Genomic DNA, 6,945 nt, shown 5'->3' with positions numbered 1-6,945 from the left:
AAAGCTAATTTTGAGGGAATTAAGGTTTAGTAAAGGTCAATTTGGTGACTCTGTATGAAAGGAAAAGAACAAATGGCAAGTGGTAAGCAGTAGAAATTTTACAGATGCTGGAAATCTTGAGTAATGCACAGAAAATGCTGGTGAAACTCAGCAAGTTACAGCATGCAGTATCTATGGAGGAGTCCATGATTCAGGCCAAGACCATTCAACAGGCAAGTGTGTGACCTTTAAGTCTGTGATAGCAAAGGTCCAGGACAGCATGTTCCTTTAGGGTAAACTGACAAGCTGAGGAAACCTTGACCAATGACAGATATTGAGGCTCAACTATAGAAACAGAAGGAAACATACACAGGGTCCTGTGAAGACTATAAAAAGATTAACAATACTCCTCAGAGGGAAAAGAGGACAACAAATAGATGGATCTGGCGGGCAAGGTTAACGAAAGCCCTATCTGTATAGCTAAGTTAAGAGTAAAAGGGTAGGTAGCAAGAATGTAGATCCCCTCAGAGATTAATAGGGCTGCCTATGTCTTGAGCCACAGGAGAGAGGTGCGTTTTTTTTAATGAATAATATGGTTACTCAATAGATAACGGAAATAAGTGGAGATAGTTTGAAGGAGATATATTATCAAGGAAAAGGTACATGAAGCCTTACAGTGCATTAAAGTGGATAGATCTCCAGGGTCTGACCAAGTCCATCATTAGAATTTGTGCGAGGAAATTGTGGAGGCCCTTGTGGAGATATTTGCTGCACTGTTACCACGGGGAAAGTTCCTGAAAACTACAAGGTGACTAATGGTGCTCCTTTGTTTTTAGAGGGTAGCAAGGACAATCCAGGGAACCACAGGTTGGTCAGCTGACATCTCACAAAAGTTACCCGCATTTGAATAGACAGCAAGAATGTAGATGGAGGGTAGGACAATGGATAATGTGAAAGATGAAGTCCCATGAAATCCAGAGAGCACAACTTAGGTCAATTCAAAACTGGCTCAGAGGTAGGATGCAAAGGATTTCAAGTTGAAGGTTGTTTCTTCAAATGCATACCAGTGACTAGTAGTATACTGCTGGGGTTGGTAGAAGCCTTGTTATTAAATGAGTGATTTGAATGTAAATGCACATGGCTTGATCAGGCAGCTGAGGATGTCACAAAATAAGGTGCTCTGACAGTGAAGTTTATAGGAGGGTATGAGGGGATTTTGATTAGTAAGGGAAATGGACTGAGGAGTGGCAAATGGATTTCAATACAGCTAAGTGTGGAAAGTCAAACTTCTACACGACTTGTACTATGAATGGTAGGGCACGAGGAAGTATAATGTAACAGAGGGACAGAAGTTCAGTACAAATGTATACAGTTCATTGAAACCAGCATCAAGTGTAGACAGGATAGTGAAAAAGGGCTTAGCATGCTGGCCTTCTTCAATCAGGGCACTGAGTATAGCAGTTGGGTAGTTATATTACACTTAAATAAATCATTGGTGAGATCATGCCTGAAGTACAGCTTTGGTCAACCTGTTACAGGAAAGACTGCAGAAGTTAATTGTTGTTGTAATTCATCCTGTGATTAGTCTAGTGCTAAGAAGGTGGGTTGTTGGACTGAAGGGCCTGTCCCACACTGTTTCTCTGAAAATAAATAAACAATTTGCAAGGACTAGAGTGCCTAAGAGGTTGGCCAGGCTAGGTCCTTATTCCCTGGAATGGGAGGCGACCTTACAGAAATATTTATCAAAGGCACAGATAAGTAACAAGCCTTTTCTCCAGGTCAGGGAGTAGAAGACTAGGGCTTACAGGATTATGGTGAGAGGATAAAGGCAGGGAATGTGAGGGCTGAGGGGGCAACCTTTTCATACAGAGACTGGTGAGTATATGGAATAGCTGTCAGAGGAAGTGGTTGAGGCAGGGCAATAGTATCATTTAAGAAGTGGAGGGGTGGAACTTAAGAGGCAAATAGAGGGGTGGGGCTGAGAGAGATATTGGCTGAACAAAGGAAATTGAAATTTAAACTAGCTGGATGTCATTGGGCATGGTCAGGCTGTATTGCTCTATGATTATTTATTACTGTTGCTTTTCTTCTTATAAACTTTATGGGAGGCCATTCAGCTCAGTGATTCAAAGCTGGTTCCTGGAAGAGCAAGCTTGTCCAATTCCTTTTCCAAGGCATTCTTACAAGTGCCCGTCCAGGTCGTGACTGACTCTGTTTCAACCTCCCATACAGGAAGCAAGTTCCAGATCACGAAAGTAACTATTCATATTTCACACCACATGGAAATAGGCTCGACAATATATAGTTTAAATGGCAAATAACAATATACACTAATACTGCATAATCCTACCCCAACATTCCCACCTCTGCTTACCCACTAGCCAACCAAATTAACCTTCAGAAGGCAAGAGGAAATCTGAATGCCTGGGTGATGTCCACACAGTCACAGAGAGAACATGAGAACTCTACAGACGGCCCCAGAGATACAGTCATAGAGATATACACATGGAAACAGGACCTTCAGCCAACCACGCTAACCCAGATGCCCACCTGATCTAGTTCCATTTACCTGCATTTCGTCCATATCAGTCTAAACAGCTCCTATCCATGTACTTAACCAAATATCTTTTAAATGTCATAATTATACCTGTCTCAAATGCTTCCTTTACCTGCACATTCCATATACTCATCACTCACACTGTGAAAAAGTTTTCACTAAATCCTTCCCCTCTCACCCTAAATCTGTGCTCTCTAGTGTCAGACTACCACCCTGGAAAAGGGACTGTGACTGATCACTTTATCTGTGCCCCTCAAGTTTAATAAGTAAAACTCTACAGGTTACTCCTCAGCCTCCTGTATCCCAGGAGATGTGACTTGGACAATCTGCATTTTGGATCCTACCAAAGCTTATAAAGCTTCACCTTTTTTTAGGAGTGAATGAAAGGACAGGGGATAACATGGGGTGAGTGGAGGGGGATAAATAATCCCTGACTGTCCCCACTCTGGAAGCCATGCAGACCCCCAAATGGGCGAGGATGGATCACACAGCACAGAATGAGGCCCTTTGCCCACCATGTTCATGCCAACCATTAGGTACCCACTTACACCAATCCAGTTTACCTGCACTTGGTCCATAGTCTTGAAGTCTGTCTTGAAGTCCAAAGTGCTTGTCTGGTTACTTCATAAATTTAAGAGTCGGCCTCAAGCAGGGCCTTCTCGGTTCCAACCACTGGATAAAAAGAGTTCTTCTTCAGAGCTCCTCTACACAGCTTCCCTTTTACTCTAGACCCATGTCCTCTAGTTTTAGATGTTTCAGCTCTGGGAAAACTTTCTCTACTATTTATCCTATCTATGCCTCTCAGATATGTATTCCTTCCAAAGATTTCTTCTGCTCCAAGGCAAACAAACACAGCCTATCTAGTCTGATATTGTTAGTAGATATGTAGGCATGTATGCATCCCATATCACAGACATTTGTCTATCTGTATCGCTTTTAGCTCTGCTGTGGTGACCATCATCTCCTGCCATTTTATATCGAAATAAACTCCACAGCCACTGGCAATTTCGAAATATAGTCGCCGTTAGAAAATGTAGCAGCCAATTTGCTTCAGTTATGTGTTAATAAAAGGTTTTGCTGGCTGCTGGCTCTGCAGAATCTACTCCCTCCTTGGCATTACGAGGGTTGCAAAGGAGTGACCCATGGACCACTGCTGCCGGAACACAAGCTGGGGTCTGATCAACCCTGGGTGACAGTGTATGATGTTGAACGACCCGAAACACCCAATGCTCCCAGGTTACATCATTAATGATGTGTCCCAGTGCATCCTAGAATGAACCACAGAAGCATCAGATAATCCTAACTAACATTTGAGGAATTTTCATTAGGATGGACACAGGAAGAACTCCTTTAAAATAGTGCTACCAACAAGTCCACAAGCAACAGCAGACAAAGACTTTGCTTAAATATCTCAGCTGCAGCTTTAAGAGAGAAGCACCTCCTCAGCATTATGATGCCGAACAAGATTAAGTGCTTGAGAATGGAGTTGACTTGAGCCCAGAGACCAGATGCTACACAATTAATTTTAACTGAAATCCAGCTAGGAACCGACAAATTCTTGGCACCTGGAACAATATTGATGACTAGCCAACAAGAAAATCTCAAGAGATAGAATAATTGGATAAAAGCCTAAACTGTCCTCCTTGATTTAAGTTTACTTTGCACAAGAACAATATAACGTTCCATTCCTGTCTGATTTAAACTCAGCGCTAATTCAGCCCACTTTTGCTTCTGGGTTGAATGATTTTTGGTTTCGGGTCCACATTATTGTCAGATACACAAGTTAAGAGGGGTGGGACTGCTGAGTCGGACTTGGCACCTCTTGAAAGAGATGTTAAACCAAAATTGGTTATATATATCCAAATAAAAATCCTATCACACTAAAGGAAATAGAGCAGGTGCATCCTGGCTAACACCCTTTTTTAAACTAACAAATAGCAATGACTAAAAGTCCCAAATCCCTGCTGTAATTAAACTAGCTAGTGCCTTATCAGTAAAACATGCTTGCAACTAAATTTTCAAAGTCCTTTGCAACCAACAAAATGTTTTTAAAGCATTGTTCTTATTACAATATAAGAAATACACAAACCAACAATGTGAAAGTAATGATGTTTTGCGGTAGCTGTAGGATAAATCTTATCATATCCTTTTGAAAAGATCGTGCATTCCTCAGAGAATAGACAGAGGTCTCAGTTTAATATGTGATGCAAAGGACGGCATTTCCACCAGTGTGGCACCCTTTAGCTGTGGACAGAAAATGTGGGTGCTGTTCAAATCTCAGGAATGAGCCTTCGATTCAAAACAGTTCCATTTTTTTGAGACAAGAGTGGTACCTGTTTAACCAGAGGTGACATCATTCACAGTAGTCCTGATGAAGGGTCTCGGCCCAAAACATTGACTATTTTATGCTGCCTGAACTGCTGAGCTTTCCAGTATTTTGTATGTGTTGCTCTGGACATTCAGCATCTGCAGAATCTTGTGCTCATCATTCACATCAGTTATACCCAAGTAACTTAATCTGATAGCTTCAGTATTGCTAACTTCACTGCTCCTCCACAATTCATTTGTTAGTTCTACACTTAACAATTCTAACAACTCTTGACCTTCTCCTTTCTGTAAACATAAAATATCTCTGTCCCAATTGCTATTGTTTTAATCATGCCTATATCTGTCAGCCACATTGGTTCTCAATTCAGAAAAGCATCTACTATTAAAAGAATTATCAGCCTCACTTTCAACATTCCTCCTACCCTAGCTCTCCAAGTCACTGCCCTTTAACTATCACAACAACATTGAGATCTCTACATTCCTCCAATCCTGTTCTACTGTATCTCCAAATAATGACTGGTGGTAATTATGGAAGGAGGCCTGCACACTAGCACAAACTGAAATGCAACTTGCAATACATACCCTTCTTGTCACCCTCCTGCTCTGTTAGCAACCCATCACCATGGGGATATTCAGATATTCCCTTTCTCCTGTCCATCACCGTATAACTTAGAAACTTTTCTCTCTTTACTAGTTGTGACAAATGGTCTTCAACACAAAATTTGAATTATTTCTCTCAATAGATACTGCATGACTTGCTGAGATTTTCTGGCATTTTCTGTTCCCTATGTTTCAGATTTCTATCACCTTCGGCTTCTTTTTAATCATCAAGGCTTAGGTACATAATCCATTCTATTTCTTTCAAATAGCTACACTAGCATGTTCCGGCTAAAGCTCTGGTAGCCATAAATCATTTGGCACTTTAGGTTTATAGAGTCAGAGTTGTACAGCATAGATACAGCACCTTCAGCCTACCATCTATAACAGCTACCACGGGAATTTGGAGAATACTTATGAGATGAATTTTTTAGAGCAGCTTGCAGTTTAGCCTACTAGGAGAAAGGAAATTCCAGATTGAGTATTGTGTAATGAACCAGACTTGATTAGGGAGCTCAAGGTAAAAGAATCCCATTGGAGATGGTGGAAGTTACAGAGAATTAGGTGCTAGAGGCAAAGCTGTTGGGGTGGTAGTTGAGGACGAGGAACCCTATCCCTGGTGTGGTGGCAGAAGGATGGGGTGAGAGTGCTGGAGAGGTAGTAATAGGGAACAAAGAAATGGCAGATACACTTAAGTCAGGGGCAGAAGTGAATGTATCCACAAGTACGAAGGAGAAGGTGCTTGGAAATTTGAAAGGTCTGAAGGCAGTTAAGACACATGGACCAGATGCATTGCACCCTAGGGTTCTGAAAGAGGTGGCTGAAGAGGTTGTGGTGGCATTAGTAATGATCTTTCAAGAATGACTAGATCTGGCATGGCTGTGGAAGACTCCAAAATTGTAAATGTCACTCCATTCTTCAAGAAGGGAGCAAGGCAAAATAAAGGAAGTTACAGGCCAGTTAGACTTCAGTGGTTGGTAAGATGTTAGAGCCTATTATTAAGGACAAAGTTCCTAGGTACTTGGAGGCACATGATAAAATAGGACAAAGTCAGCATGGCTTCCCAAATCTGTTGGAATTCTTTGATGAAATAAAAGGCGAAGAGTCAGTGGATGTTGTTTACTTGGATTTTCTGAAGGCCTTTTACAAGGTGCTGCACACCAGGCTGCTTAACATGATAACAGCCCAGGGTATTACAGGAGAGATACTAGCATGGATAGAAGACTGACTGACTGGCAGGAGGCAAAGAGTGGGAATACTCTGGCTGGCTACCAGTGACAGGTGGTGTTCTGCAGAGGTTAGCATTGGGACCACTTCTTTTCACGTTATAGGTCAACAATTTGGATGAAGAATTGATGGCTTTGTGGCCAAATTTGTAGGCAATACAAAGATAGGTGGAGGGACATGTAGTTTTGAGGAAGCAGGGAGTCTGCAGAAAGACTTAGATTGAGAGAATAGGCAAAGAAGCTGCAGATGGGAGTGTA

General features: G+C 41.7%; 1 protein-coding gene across 1 annotated transcript in view; it reads right to left on the bottom strand.

Moving 5' to 3' along the window:
• Positions 1–6,945, bottom strand: part of acbd3 (acyl-Coenzyme A binding domain containing 3) — a 75,289-nt gene that overhangs the window by 9,169 nt on the left and 59,175 nt on the right. The window lies entirely within an intron of this gene.

This window comes from Hypanus sabinus, chromosome 10, assembly GCF_030144855.1.
Source record: "Hypanus sabinus isolate sHypSab1 chromosome 10, sHypSab1.hap1, whole genome shotgun sequence".
Classification (NCBI taxonomy): Eukaryota; Metazoa; Chordata; class Chondrichthyes; order Myliobatiformes; family Dasyatidae; genus Hypanus; species Hypanus sabinus.
Note: the sequence above shows the minus strand (reverse complement) of the source record. Positions and strands in the feature narration are given on the sequence as shown.